Source organism: Typopeltis vanoorti, chromosome 20, assembly GCF_054136105.1.
Source record: "Typopeltis vanoorti isolate ZY-2024b chromosome 20, IOZ_Tvanoo_1.0, whole genome shotgun sequence".
In the NCBI taxonomy this organism is placed as follows: Eukaryota; Metazoa; Arthropoda; class Arachnida; order Uropygi; family Thelyphonidae; genus Typopeltis; species Typopeltis vanoorti.
In genome coordinates, this window is record NC_143568.1 from 27,344,741 (window position 1) to 27,361,324 (window position 16,584).

General features: G+C 36.6%; 1 protein-coding gene across 11 annotated transcripts in view; it reads right to left on the bottom strand.

Moving 5' to 3' along the window:
- The window catches only part of LOC150095297 (CYFIP-related Rac1 interactor B-like), a 587,095-nt gene that overhangs the window by 286,351 nt on the left and 284,160 nt on the right, over positions 1-16,584 (bottom strand). Inside the window, exon 1 of one of the 11 annotated variants that reach the window (XM_090410591.1) lies at positions 9,131-9,401. The exons of the other annotated variants lie outside the window; for them this stretch is intronic. The gene's annotated coding sequence lies outside the window, so the exon portion shown is untranslated. Of the gene's footprint in view, positions 1-9,130; positions 9,402-16,584 lie in introns of those variants that run through there. 11 annotated transcript variants of the gene reach the window in all.

The following is a 16,584-nucleotide window of genomic DNA, read 5'->3' on the forward strand; positions in this document are numbered from 1 at the left end:
TTTAATTTATTTCCTTATACGTCGTTTTGACTTTTTGTCGTATTTTTGGTGTGTATTGAGAGGGATGGCAAACTCAGGGACTACCTCGGGCGACAAAAGCTCTAGCTCCACCACTGCCTAAAAGGAGTAAATGCATGTGACTACTATATCGTGATCGTCTGATTGCCGACACGATTGCGATATATATATATATATATATATATATACAGGTAACCCTCGTATAACGCGGTACTTATAAAACGCGGTTTCGATATAACGCGGTCTACAAATTCGATACAAAAGTCTACAAATGGTATTCCTTGTTCAACGCGGTTTCGATATAACGCGGTCTACAAATTCGATATAACGCGTCTACAATTTCTAGTAATCCTTTATTTATTTATTTTTTTCATATATTTTTCACCGCGGGACTTAAAAATCAAATTTTATCTTCGTTAAACTTGTGTCTGCCCGTATCGCGCAAGTATCGAATTTAGTTTTATTGTATCACTGAATAAGGTACTGTACAGAGGCTTTTGCAGTCTGTGTCATTCTCAACAAAGAGTGCAATTAGAGACAGATGGAATAAAAACGGCGCTAACTAATAAATCGCATGTCCCCTCTCACAGAAACTATGCTGTATAGACTTAAGCAAAACCATATGTTGCACTGAAACACAGTATCTAACTAAAACCTATCGTCCAATTTTTTTTGTTTTATTGCATTTGAAATTCTCGATGTCATTATGACAGATCACAAAGGCTAACTTAAAATAAAATTCTACCAAGAATTGAAACATGCCAAATAATGAATGTGTGAGTTCGCCTGCCACCTCAAACGCAAACAAGAAGCCATAAAATTCAACCAAGGGGTGAAACGTTTGTGTGAGTTGAGCCAGTCAGTAATGAGAAGTTCCATCGGAACGATAAATGACAACCTGTTGTGAATGTGTTAAAACTAAAAAAAAAACAAAAAGCTTAAAAAAAGCTAAAAAACTTAAAACTAAAAGCTAATAGTGAATGTTGTTATGACAGTTTCAGATTTTATGGAATTCGATTGAAGAGAATTAGCATTTCAACTCAACACTTGTCGGTTGCCTTTGTCTTTGGGTCGCTCGATTTTTTGTTAATATCGCACCAATCATATGCACGTCTTCATAGCTGCTCTCTTGTGTAAAACAAAATTCAGTTTGTACGTATTGTAATAATTAAAAAAAAAGTTGAATAATTTATAAGCGTATAAGAGGATATCACCTGTAAACCCTTGACGTGCCACCTCTGGCACGAGTGCCATAGTTTCATGCAGGTTTTACTGTATAAAGTGTTTATTGTTGAAAATTGTCTTCGTTTTCTGCCAGGAAAGCGCATTAAAAATCATAAGTGTGTTAATCTCAAGCTGAGCAGTTTATTTTCTGGTGAGTTACATACAATATGTAATGCTTTTTTTTTATGTAAAATTTTATTTTTATGGTAATTGCCACTAAAACTGCAACGAAAGGGAAAAAATCAACATTGAAGAGGAAATTCATTTCTCTCGAAGAAAGAATTAAAATCTTGGGCGGTTGAAAATTAGAGAAAAACCAGAAGTTGTTGCAAGGACTCTGAATTGAAATGAATCAACAATTCGAATAATCAAATCAACAGTAAGTGCAAAGCGCGTTGCTCGTGTTCGCGATATTCTAATAGAAAAAATGGAAAAATCTGTAATGATTTGGATAGAAGATTGCACTCAAAAGAAAATTCCTTTGGATGGACATCTTATTAAGCAAAAAGTTCTCAAAGATTATAAACATTTAAAAGAACTTGATCAAGATTCTTCAGAAGAAATCTCTCAGCATGGATTTTGTACCAGTAAGGGTTGTTTCGAAAACTTTAAAAAGCGTTTTCTTTGTATAATCTTAAAATCCAGGGAGAATCAGCATCAGCAGACGTTGGAGCTGCCCGGAAATACCCAGCAGAACTTTTAAAAATCATTAAAGAAGGTGGTTACAGTGCAGACCAAGTGTTCAATGCGGATGAATCTGGGTTATATTGGAAAAAAATGCCAAAACGCACCTATATTTCGAAAAATGAAAGATTAGCTCCTGGATTCAAAGTTTCCAAAGATAGAATTACTCTACTGTTTTGTAGTAATGCATCAGGTGATTACATGACAAAACCAATGTTTATTAATCGATCCGCAAATCCTCGTGCGATGAAAGGGCTCGACAATTCAACCCAATATTTATTGGTGGGCCAACAAAAAGGCATGGGTTACAGCTAGCATGTTTGAAAATTGGTTGCTCAAGTGTTTTGTACCCGGTGTAGAAAGTTACACAAAGAAAAGGAATATGGACTTCAAAATTTTACTAATTTTAGATAACGCACCAGGTCACCCAACAAATTTAAGTCATCCGAATATTAAAATAACTTTTTTGCCGCCTAATACTACTTCGCTTATTTAACCACTCGACCAAGGAATAATATCAACATTTAAGTCATATAATATTCGGCGAACATTTCAATTAATTTTGGAAAAAATGGAATCTAATCCAAACATGGCACTGCCTCAAGCGTGGAAAGAGTTTTCAATATTGACTTGTGTGAAAATTATTTCTCTGTCCATTAAGGAATTACAACCCTCTACGCTGAATGCTTGCTGGAAAAAAACATGGCCTGAAGCCGTTCTGGAACAAAATTTCGTACCTCCAGTGGATGCCGAGCTACGTCGTATAATAAACGTCGCACACATTTTCGGTGGAGAGGGCTTTTGAGATATGGTTGAAAACGAAATTAGCGAATTAATTGATGGAGAAAGAGATTTAAAAGAGGAGGAACTGGTACAATTAATAGATGGCGTCGAACCAAATGGCAGAGAAAGTTCTGCCGAAGATTCTGATTGTGATGAATCCGTTAAAGAATTCAGTTTAAAGAAATTAGCAGAAGGATTGGACTTGGCAAGAAAGTTAGGAAGTTATTTTACGGAGACAATGATCCCTCGATGGAGCGCTTGGAAAAATTCACGAGACAATTGGATATTTGTTTAGCGCCATATTATGAACTTAATAAAAAATTGCAACATAGTGGAAAGCAAAGTCTTATTACTGACTTCTTGATAACTAAACCAGCCGAAGTATGCAATGAGAATCATACAAATGATGTCCAAAAGATTTCAAGTGGTGACGACATCCGGCCACTTAAAGAACATCTACGAAATGTTATTTCTGAAGACAGTGATGACGATTAAAATATGCGCTTTATTTTATGGGGTCTAAAACATTTATGCATTATGTGCAATGAAATTTATGTAATTTTATACTATGTATTTGTCTCATAGTTTATGTTTTCTTAACTTACATGAATTACCTGAATTAAATAAAAATGTTGTTTTTATTGGATATGTCATTGTTGTTTATATAATTAAAAAAAAAACGATTTCGGAACCTAACCCTACTTTTTGTATGTTAATGTAAGTCTCGCATAACGCGATTTATATAACGCGGTATTTCTATGGAGCCTAACATAAGCGTTATACGAGGGTTACCTGTATGTATATATATATATATATATATATACCAGTAACCCCTCATTGGGAGAGGACTCAACCCGTCCTAGGACGGGTTGAGTTCTCTCCCAATGAGGGGTTACTGGCGTATTAATGCAGATGGTTCGCCACTCCTCTGCTGCATCCCCTAAGGGCGATATTCATGGCTGTAATCCGTGTGTGTTCACGGGATCGGTTTGCCTGCTTGCGGGAGAAAAAACCCAAGTTAAACTGGGGAGAAAAACCCTGCTGCTCCACGCCCAAGACCGGCTAACTTGGCTATGGCCGAGGAAGATCCTTGAGCTCCCCACGTCACCGACGGGAATCGGACCTAGGACACTCCTTCCCCAGGCATATGATTGCGAAGCGCATATAGTAAAGCAAACGAGACGAATATTTTGAAAAATCTATAATGAATATCTGGACTTTTCAGAGATTATTCTTTATGATGTGCAACATCAAGGCAAATCATAGCAAATATAATACGCAGTTAAGTTCTCGATAACGTTTGAAATTTCGTTCATTTTCGAAGAACAAACATTATCTACTTATAAAATAACGATGGGGTATTATCGTATGCTTTTTAAAGGCTCAAAGCAAATTTTTAGGTTCTAGCTTACGCTTCTGTGCGTATACATATCATTAGCGCTGTCACCCTTATTACTGGAGTGTATTTCTTTGACGTTATCGTATCGATTTAAGGGCGTCTTTTTAAGCACTCTCTTATAAATATCGTGCAGTATCTTTAAATGTTTGTATCTTTAAATCATATCAGTTACTCTACTGATAACAATTATTTAGAGGAGAAAGATTTGCACTGAAAATTGATGGAATAATCTGCGTCTTAAGTTTGTATCGAAGATTACAGAAAAGTTAAATGCGGCGTATGAAACTGGGAAAAGAAAGAAAAAAAAAAGAAAAAGAAAATTCGAATAGGTGTAACATTACTGAAATAATATTACGTATGCATTCGGTTAATTCTGTATTACGCTATGGATTTTTTAATATACATTTCGGAAGGTTATGAGACCATTTCCTTAGTTCTGGAAGTTATGGGATGTCAGATAAAGAGTTTTGTTCTCTTCCCCCGCTCTATACTGCAGATGACCCCAACGTGGGTCATTTCCTCGTGCGCTTAACAGTTAGGCCTGTGTACTTCCATATGAGAAGTGAAGTGTCACATACGGGTCAGTTGAGTGTTACCGCAGTTCGCTAAATGAATTGCTAGCCTTACAGTGCTCTATTTTTCTACCTCCTCCCCCCTATACTTCACTAAATGGAAGATGCGGATGCAGCAATAGAGTCTAGGAAATCAACAATGGTCATCAAGGTCGGGACTTGTAAAAAAAAAAGAGGACAAAAATGTGAGTCAGCCCACTCCTTGGTGTCGTCATGTGTGCCGCTACATGGTCGAGTTTATTCACCGGGGGGGTGGGGGGAAGCAGGAAGAATTGAGAGTAACAAGAAGGTGGGAATTTGATGCTACTTGGAACGAATAATCTTGTGTGCTGCAAGTAAGAGCTGAGTGACACGACCCTGGGAGCCGGGTTAAAGGTCACTTCGCGAGACGCAGGCAACAGTAGCGGGAAGGGTATAGGCGGACGCATACTGTTCATCCCACATCTGGAATATGCTGCCGCTAGAGTCACTGTAAGGGTTACCAATGATGTTTGTGTAAATGTCCCGTTGACGCATGTCGTCAGGACTGGGGATTATGGGGGGATGAGTTCGGGGGGGAGGAGGAGAATTGTGACGTTAGAAGAGCACGTAATCGCGTCCTAAACGTCTGAAAACGTTCAATTGAAATGTCTCGTGTTATCTTCTTACTGGATGCTCCGAATTTGGAATTATTACGTTGACGGGGGGGAGGGGAGAGAAGATGAAACGCTGACGAGTTGAAAGTCATCACAGAGTTCGTTAAAGAATGAACTAAGACGCAGCAATTGAAGAAGACGACTCATTTTATTGGAATCTGCGTGTTAAGATGTAGTATCCCCCCCCGTCTCTTTTGCCCTCCCCTGTTTCCCTCCCACACGGGTCGCTGCAGCTGTGGAGTTCGTTTTAGTCTTGAGGCAGTCGCATACGGACGCACTGCACACATGCGCTGGTTATCCTCTGAAGATATTTATAGACATTCCCTGCTTGGAGAAAGAGAACCAAAAGTAGAAGCCCACCCTCCTTCACCTCCCCCCAGGGATGATTCGCGCTTTCGCATCCCTCCAGCCACGACATTCCGCTTCGGGACAGAGCACTGTACCCTTATAAGGACAAGGAAGATGCAGAGACTGGAGACCTCCAAGCTACGTAGGGAAGTAAAGGCATCCTGTGTTTCTTAGCATTCAGTGTTATCCTCCCCGAAGTCCTCCGTGAGGTAGAATGTCTGCCTCCTTCCTGCTCAAATTTTGGAGGTGTTTTTCCTCCACCCACGTTTTGCAAAAAGATGATAGAGCTCCGGATTTATAACATTCATGGTCACGTGTTTTCTGACGCAGAGACACGAACTCAGTCCTTTACCGGCGCTGGTGTGACGCCTTCTTGCAAGCTACTTTCTTCCACAACGTACATAACCGAACTTGGCACCGAAGACGTACTCCAAGTCTGTATCCTTCAGCGTGGATGTGCAGACATTGTGCTAACACTAACATGTCGGCAATTTAGGCCTAAGTCTATTTTTTTCTTTTGTTTCTTATCCCAAGTCTTCCATTACTGTATCTTTCTTCCTTCCTTTCCGAAGATGGTTTCACAAGGATGGCATGTATCTTTATCCTTCTAAGCCGTGATCATCGCATTTTACTGAATGGCAGCTTCTAGTTGCACAGCATCTTCAGGTGAGATCCTCCACTTTATAAAACAGTACACTAATGCCAAGTTTTTATCAATTAGTATCGATAAACTCATTAGAATAAGTTGTTTATCCATTAAGCTGTTGATTTGTGTGATTTTTTAGACTAGATGCTCTATTATCAGAATGGTAGACTAATGTGAATGTTCAAATTCTAGCACGCATATAGCAGCTTGGTGTGAGAGCTACCTTAAGAATATGTTGGGCCATACTATTTAGAGATATTGTGTAATATTATCCAGCATGTATAAACACTTTTCAAACTCTGTCATTGTTGATCTCGTAAATGAATAAAACAGTCGTTTGTTTCCATTTTTGGAGCTTTTAATTACATGCTGATCTTTAATTCTCTGATTCCTGTTTTGCACTTGTGATTGTCAACTCTGTTTGACCTCCGCGATACATACAACCTTTTCTATGTTTTTTTATTTTCTCCTTTATGAAATTAATAAATCTGAGATAGATTTCAAATTTTCCACCGGAAAACACAACATAGTCGCCACATACCTTTTTGTCTATAAAGACCGAATGAAGGAGCAGTCACCCAAATGTCTTATTAGCTGTCAACCTTCTTGGATCATAAAATTCCTCAGGGCCGATTTACGCATAAGCTAAACAGCTTAGGGGGGGGGGGGCTCACATTACAAGGGCCTCTAGCTCGGTATAGAAAACCCAAATTTTACTTAGTAGAGGGGCGTCTTAAAAGTTATAGCTTAGGACGACAACAATCTCAATCGACCTCGAAGGCGATTGAAAGTAGCGGACTAATCTATTTACATTATGAATACTGTGAATATGATTTATTTAAAAATAAAATAAAACTATCTATTTATTTTGGAATTTGAACCGTTGGTAATTACAGATATTAATCCCAGGCCCAAATTTTCGCCAATAAAGTGACTCCATAATAGGTTACTGATCAGGAGAATATCGGAGTCTGATTCCAATACATTCCACGTGCTAGAATGCATTCTGCAGTTATTTATTCCCCATTTATTTGTGTACTGTACTTAAGACGAAACTGGATTTTTAATTTAGTATTTTTTCTATACAATAAGCTTATATTTTTTTACACATCAAACAAACCTCTGAACTAAATTCTAAACTCTCTTTTTCCTGTCCAAAGTGCTCTCATCGCTTCTAAGTGGCTTGCTAAAGTTTTACAGCTGCTCTGTTGGCTGCTGTGGTACAAAAGACCCATTGTTTCAATAATTAACAACAGCCATTATGGACGTTTCCGGTATGCGCAGTTTCCTTTTTGGAATTTGCTTTTTTTTTTCTCCACTCTCTTAACAATATTTTTAATGTTCTGTGCTTATTTTATTGCTTGTTTCTCATTCGTATATTTTTCTTCCTTGGAATTCGTACTCGGTCTTTTCTGTTTTATTTAAACTGGAAGGTAATTGTTATTTGTAATACAAGCCTTTTGTTCACACTTTTCTTTGTTTCCAAAAGTTCATTTTATTCTCATTTCTATTCATTCTTCATAGCTATCCGTTGTTTTTATGAAATTGTCATTTCTTTCTTGCCTTATGTAGAGAAATAAACTATTCACAGTTTCCGTTCTTCAGTAGGAATTAAATGCTAACAGCGCCATCTTTTGGATCTTTTAACAACTAAAACATTTTCTCGATACATGAACTGCTTAAATAGAGGATTATAAGATTTTATCATTCTTTCGACTTTTTTTTCCCTTCAGATTTCAATTCTTATTGCATTAACCTATCTTTCAGCTAAAATATTTTCAAACACATAGACGGGAGATCAAAGGTTGGTAAATAAGTTAGAGTAGTTTTAAAAATAACTGAATTTTAAGTGCCTACAAGATGAAGCTTCCTTCTCTGAAAGAACACCGAGAAAGACAAGGCAAGCAATACCTGCAGTTAATCTACTTGGTTTTTATCCTCCCCTCCAGTGTCCGTGCTTCCTTACTTCCCATATCTGCCTTTAGAGCTGTATGGAATGTAAAGAAGTATGGAGTCTTGTTGGGAGGTGATCAGCGAGCTCTAGCAGAAGAACCATTCAGAGTCCATCGCCAGCAAGTAATAGTCATCTACTCCTGCATCTTGGATCCTGGATACGAAGCATCAGCCAAGGGATTATGTTTGTAAAAAAAAAAAAAAAAAGATGGCCGTTATTTTTAAAGAAGCCATTTAGGACAATAGGCTTCTTATTAATAACGGTTGTGAGTGATTAGTGCGTCTTTCCCTGCGGCAGTTCTAGATGAAAACTGAAGTAAGTGTCTGCATGAACTCGTCATATATTGAACATTTTTAAGTCTTATACTAAGTGTATAATAAATGTTTATATTAAACGCAACATTAATACACTAACAACTAAAACACTGGTTTAGTGCAGTGTTTCATTATATGCAATTCATTTTTCGAGAATGACTACCAAATTATATACGAAACCACTTCGTTATCAGCATGAAGTAAAATAGTGTGCGTATTTCAATAAGCAAAAAAAAAAAAAATTAAAAATTTTTTTTTTTTGCTTATTGAAATTTCAACAATAATAGTGCACGTGCCAGATCTCGCTATGTACATTTCAAACATGGCGCAACTCGCTTATTCTTCAAGTACCTTTCAAAAATGACATAGGATGTAATAAAAACAGTTTAATTTCAACAATACGCTGAGTTGCTATGCAACGAACAGTGAACCAATGATATAAAAGCAAAATAAACTGAATCCAGCTCATTATTAAAATATGGAAAATAAATGCTTACTGTTGATACAAGAAAAGCATGTTAACAAAATTTGCATATATTTTTAAAATGCTTACTTAATTTTCGACTTTCTTAAATACATATTAAGTTCATCAACATTTAGTTAATCTTTTTAACACGAGCTTTTAATTCTTATACTTGTAGCTGTTTATTTAAATAACTATGCGTTATTTCTTTCTTTATTCCTCTTCGTTGCTTCTTACCCAAAGTCTACACCAAACTTATCGAGTACACTCTCCTATTTACTGTTAATAAAAGCATGCGTCGTTACTTCAGACAGCTTCACCGATTTGCACTGGTCGTCAGCTCGCTTATTAGACAGACGCAGAGAGCAGGGGGGGGGGGAGAGGATAACGGCTGTCCTTGCTTCCTATTACAGACACTACCGCCCGACATCGCTCGATTATTGGCCCCTTCCTGTTCGCCAGTTATTGTTCCTTATCTATGTAGACTGTCTTATCGGCGTTTGGGTCGATTGGGTTACTTCGCAAAATATCCGCCTTGAGAATGCTGTAGAGACAGTATTTGTACCCAAAAAGAGACTGTCTGCAATATCTTGGGACATATTAAGAATGTAGAGTTCGTTTCAACGCAGCAAAACTATTCGTATATTTCGTAAGAAGCATTTTCAGTCTGTCATCTTTATTATTATTATTATTTGAAAATGACTTCGACGCTGATAACTCTCTGTCTCACGAGACGTAATGATGTCTTAATTTTTATACAATTTTGCATTTTATGCTCTTAAAGCAAAAGGGTTTATACTTAAATAAAAATCCTAAAAATATTTCATTTCAGATTCAGCTTATTCCTTTTCAAACGCCAAGTTAAAACAACAAGATATTGACTCCTCAACCTTGGGGTCAGGGGCGTGCGTAACCCTAGAAATGCAGTTGTAATACCGAACCAATAGAAGACACGATCGTCAAGAAGCCCGTATTCGGTCAAAGGCGTTCACTCACGCCCCTGACCGCAAAGCTTACGAGCTAACAGAATCTTTTCTCATTTCTTCTTGACTTTTTTTGCATTTAAATTAAACAATAAAAATAAAATAAAATCAGTATATTTTTCATCGCAGATGTACGTTCTCAAATGATATATTTTCAAATGCTTATAAAATTATCCAGACAGTTAAATCCCATCAGCCATTAAATAAAATAGTTTAAAAAATGCAGATTCTGTAGAGGAGTCCATCTTGTAAATCTCAATCCACTAAGTCAGTCGCTAATGTCAATCGTACAAATTCCAATCGTCCTTTCCAAATTCCAATTCAAATTAAGTCCGTGATTTCCTTTCTCTGATTCGCATTCAAAAACTGACGAATAAGAAAAGAACCTTAATTATCGACGAATAATGAGCAGCAAAGATCTTCCCTTGTCAGAGTAATCCTCACCGAAACCTAATAAAAAAGACCACTTTGGAATTCGGGCCAAAGCAGCTAAGGCTATGAGGCCACAGCGTTAGTATTATGTCTAGAAATTTATTCTTCTCCAGTTTGCCTTTTTGGTGGAATGAAAACCTCCTTATGAGACTCGCCAATCTTTATCTCAGTCATACTAATTATGTCAGTGTAGTGTTAACTAAAGCAATTACGGCAAAATAAGTGTGACTTAAGAAGACCCAGAGAATAAAGCACATAAGTATAGAAAAAAAAAAAAAAAAATATACGTTGATGTAAATATGTATTGATACAGAAACGTAGGGGGGTTGTATCCCAGGAGTTGAGTAAATATACCACTTAATTTTCAAAAGTAGCAGAATATGGACATTATTACCAGACGGCTGGTAAATTTAGATTCATACATGAGGTTGCCTGTTTAGAATAATAGAAAACTGCAAAGTCACAATATTCTGGTGTGAATACACAAGCAGAATACATCATTTATGGATACAGCAGTCAGTAACCCTGTACCCCCGCACGAAGCCCTTAAATTATCTCACGCTACTCGCGAAATTGTTTTCCTAACATGCTAAAATGAAGGCCATCTAAGATCTTTTAACAAACCTGGACTCTTACAATGCACTTACCACGTGGTTTTATTATTTTTAATATTTTTGAAGGATTTTTAATCACTTTATTCACTGACTGAATTGTCACGTGATTTTAATATATTATTATGTGTATCCAATTAAAGGTTCAATAGAGGTGTTCGTTGATTTAATTTGTTAAGTTGAATAGTTCAGGATCATGTGTGTGTGGGAGGCATGGAAGTTAGTAGGAGAAAAGCAGTGGTCTTTGGTCTAGGCCAGGGGGTGGGCAGCTTTTTTAAGTGAGTGCCAAAATCACCAAATCTTTGATGCAAAATTTTCTCACGTGCCAATCGCAATTTTGGGGAACATATTATTATTTGTTGTCTTTTAAATATCGTGAAAAATTTTTCAAATAATCAAAAGTCACTAGAATGGTAAAATCAAAGAATATTGTAAGAATGATCATTGTAAGTCATGGAAGATTGAATGAATGTAAAAATTAGTTACGGAATTTTTACTTAAAAGTCTTTTTACCCTGTTGATAGCGTGGATTTTTTTTTTTATTTTGCTTTTTAAGTGTAATTCCAGCAGCCATATACAGCTACACAATTTTAAGATAATGGTATATTTATATACATAGAACAAATGTGAATAGAAAAAAGGATGAAGAAAGGAAGTCAAGAAGGGAACAAAGCAAAAGGAAAAAAAGTAAATTAAAGCTGAATGACCAAAGTTGTACACCCATAAGATACATACAAAAAATAATTGCTTTTTTCATACAGCGTCCAACTTTAATAAAAATCGGATCATGGGATGTAAAAATGTGGACATATGGACACTGACTAAAATTATAATTTGGACTCAGAAAATCTCATGATAATCACGCTCTGCATGCACCTACCAAGTTTAAGCAAACCAAAATGTAGTAAAATTATAAGCCTACCTACACACATGCAAATGAAAGAGAAGGCTACGCATGCCATCTAATCATGCAGATAACACTTCATAGTACTGAATATTGATAATACATTTCACGTAACTTATATTTATGGCAATGTAATGAAACTTTGCATTTATATCTACTGAATTAAACATATTAATTGACAATAATGATTTACGATTTAATTAAATCCAAATCCACATATATAGACACTTTAGAAATCCGATAAATTCTTTACCAAATACAAAAAAAAAAAAAAGCATAAAATGATGGTAAAAAAGTCACGCCACGTCTGGCTGTCAAGGCGAATGATACAATAACTGAATGGGACAAAACTTGTCCGTCAGTATATCGCGAAGATAGGTGGCTTGGAAATAGGATGTTTGTTTCATTTTCTTATTATTACTAAAACAGTTGATAGTGTTTGTTTCTTTATTGCACTTATTTGGTCTCGCTCTATTTAATAAAATTGTACTCTATTAAGTTAAAATATACAACTCAGCGAAGACGTTGGATGTGTATTTATTTATTTAATTATTTTTTAAGGTGAGCGCTGGGTTGCATGCTGGAAAAAAGTCGTTGGCGTGCCACGTTTGGCACGCGTGCCAAGGGTTTCCCCACCCCTGGTCTAGGTTAATTTGAGAAGTTGCAATGTCTAAGAAATAGGATAGTTTATTGGCTTTGTAATTCAAGGTAAAGACGTGAATCATCTACAAGTTGTATTGCAGCACTGAATCATGGCCGTCGAATAAATAAATGGCAAACTAGTGATGAAGGCGAGGTGTTTTTAAATACTACTGAAGACTTTTTATCCAGAGTAAAAGCAAGTCGATTTATCTTATCTATCTTATTTATATGCATTATTAAGCCTCCCCAGTTCAGATGGAATTGACGACACCCTTTCGTTGGAAAAAAAAAAAAAAACTTGGGTTCGAATCCCGTCTATTATAAGGATTTTTCAACTGAAGAGACGAGTTAGTCGGGCACAAACAGAGAGAAGAAAGGTTTCTCATCCAGAACACAATTCACATACAAATATATCAAATGATAGTTGCAATAGCCAATAATACTTAGCAGGTCGTAGAGTGCCATTGATGAATGAACAGTGTGCACTCCTAGTGGATGAAAGCAATGATATCCTACTTCACTCGTGGAAACAATTAGATCTTTAACGAAGAAGTAACTCACGTATGCACTTTGGAAAGCCCAGCTGCTGTGAGGATCTTTCTGGAAGTAAAAAACACTGCAAGTGAGTTGGAGAAACTTGAAAAGGGTAGTAAGAGATGGTGTAGAGACCGCTTCGAGATTAATTCTCGTAGATGTGAAGGATGATGGTTTTCTATGTACCGATCATCAGGAGACACTGTACTGCACTTTTTTATTTATTTATTTATTTGAATGCATTGTTATTTCACCAGTGAACAACTATATTCGATGTAAGGATTTGGCCCGCTGCTCTTTCACACAATTTTTGGACGAAAGTGAAGCAGAGTTTATTGTTTTCAAGAGTGAGGTGACTGAGGTAGACGTGCAACATTATTGCTTTTGTTATTTAGTATTACGGCCGAAACAACTAAGGTTATGAAGCGAATGTATTCTGTCTATTAACTACATGTGTTCTGGCAAGGTCGCTTCTTTGGAAAGATGAAAAATAAATAAATAAAACATTATGACTCAAGTACAGAAAAGGCTGTCAATCTCTCTCTCTCTAGTGGGTTACTAAATACTGTTATTACCGTTCTTGGAAATTCATCTCGCAATATATATTGACATAACACATTTCGTGTGTGCTTTCATATCACTCAGCAACCCCTTCAATTGTTATGTACTTCATTTCAGTTCTTCGCAGTCGTTTCTGATGATTCTTCATCGCTCACCCTAATTCCTCCACACAAACAGCACGGGATGGACTTGTTTAATGAGTTGACGCCTCCAGCCGGTATAACGTTTTATGTTGCATACAATCCTAATTCGTTTCGATCAACAGGTTAAACACGAATCCTCCAAATTCCTAAATCTCACTCTTCTGCATGCGTTATCCAATGGATAATTCCTAAATGGAAATGCGAGAAACTATTCATTGAACTCTGACACAGTAACACATTCCTATTTGGACCTTGGAAAGATTAAAGGATGTGAGGTCTTTACCAGCATACTGAATTTTCTCGAGTTCTAGTCAAGTAAAAATTTGCCTACCCCTCACAGCCAAGTTTAAGTTAGAATTTAACCAGCTTTAATTCTACGCATCTGTGTTAAGACCAGCATTGTCTTAACACAGATACCGTTACGATTTCGAATCCAGCAAAAAAAAAAAGAAAAAAAAAGCCTCTAATGATGAGCGGAGTCTTCTTGGCGTGAGACTGAGCTTTAAATCCCCATGTTTTTTATACGCAATTGAATTTCAAACATTGTATCAGCGACTTGATGCAGTGTTCTCCCTCTGGCGGTAGGAAAGAATACTATCTCAAGAACACGCGAAGCAATGTCCAACTAACAATTAACAATTTTAATTAATATTGTTATTATCATTAAAATGAACCCTTACGATTATAAATTAATTATTCAATTTTTAAATTACTCTGATTAATAATTAGCATCGTTTTTGTGATAAGGCGCTGGCACATGGTTTTCAAAATGTATTTTAACATTAGTATATTAGTACAAAGTATTGAACTTTGATATATAATTACACACCCACACCCACACACACATGAGGGACCATAAAAACTATTAATCTGAAGTCTGGAGAGCTACTTTGCCTTAATTCTACTATTGCCTAAATCTCTAATATGGTATAGATTAAATGATTTTAACGCTACAGTGCTGTATTCAAGGAAGTTTCTTATTTTTTTTTATTATTTAAGTGCTTCACCTTGGAACAGGTTGATGATTTTTTTTTTTTATTCGCCAATTCTTCTGACCCTTCCAAAAATGTCATACATATCTTAGAAAAAGAAGTACAGCGGAAAAATCGCGATTCTTCCACAGGCACTAGCATTATTATTATTTATGTTATGAATAAAAAAAAAAAACACAATCTCTAAACGCCTTTTTATTCTCCCAGGTGGAATTCTTTTAGTCACAACTTTGTTGGAAATCAAAAGATAGTTGAGTTCATGGTTGCTGACGATTTATAGACTGACGGATGACGAGAGTACAGCAGGTTAACTGTCGCCATCTTGTGTCCCTAACTGTAGTATTAACTGTAATAGAAGTTCTGTAGTCGAATTTTTCAAGTTGAGAGGTTAAATATCCAAGTTAGTCCCATACCACCGTTGAAGATATTTTCCTCCCAAGAAACTGTGTTGTTCATTCCGTAAAACAGGCCAGAAGAATATGAACAATTAACAGACCCAATACAGTGGACCACAAAGCCTTAGTTGCTTCGTCCGCAACGCAAAACAATCCAATCCGAACTTCCTGGGAGAATCCCACTGACCTGCACCAGAGATCGACTATTGCCGATCAGCAAAAAACAAGCTAAGGGGGAAAAGGTTCGTCTAGTTGGCGACTAAAATCGAATCCACGCAGTTCTTTCTTTTGCCAAGCAAGCGTTATGTAAGTTACCACAAATACGCAAGCACTATTTCTCATTAACTTCAATAGAGAAATTTTAAAAAAATATTTGTAAAATTTCAATCCTTTATACTTATAAACATATTTCCATCCAGTCAAAAGGCTGTGGGTTCGAATCCCGCCGTGAGCATGGATGTTTGTGATTGTCTGTAAAAATACTAGTGCTGGTGGTGGTCAGCGGTAAATGGCGTTGGTGTAGATGATGAAGGTAGAGGTTGATGAAGTGGTGTAGATGTAAACCTGTTGAGTAGATGCCCTCCCTCCATGAGTCTTTGGACTCTTGGAGGTGTTACGTAATAATAATAAGATATATTAATCACATATTCTCCAAATTTGGGAATCGCCTGTCAATGCTTATAAAACTATTTCACAAATTAGGAACTCATTCAAGTCAATACAGTTCGCAGTATCAGTGAGCCACCTAGTGACAAATATAAGTACGAATGAGTCGAAATACGTACTAAGTGATCGGGAAAATAGTCTAACAAGGGGAATCTGATGTAATCCACTACATATAGTATGAACAGATACTGTTTCTTAGGCTAACGTCATAATTCGTTTACAGAAAGCGCTGTAGGCTGTTCTGTCTTTATATAGTCGACCGCCATCTGTGAAATTTAAGACGTGCTGATCCAAGACACTTATGGATATATTAGAACCCGATGCATAAAGCGTTAGTTGACAAGCTTCGTGTTTAGCTTGCTAGTTCAGTAGTGTCCAGATGACATTAAAAACGACAGCTAAAGCTAACAAAAACCACATTGTTCGCCTTTATTACAGCGCCATCTATCGGTAACTAATGCTATTATAATTTAAGATATTCGTCTGCTAATGCGTCATACAATAAGGTTCTTTTACTTAGTGTATATAGATAAATGGACAATTAAAAATGTGATCAAAAACCTTTTTAATTGCTTCTACAGACGCGGAATATAATGCAGACTACTCAAGAGAGGATATGAATAAAGTTTTTTTTTTTTTTTTAAGTCATCAAGCCGTGTATTGGATGCCGTATTCAATTTA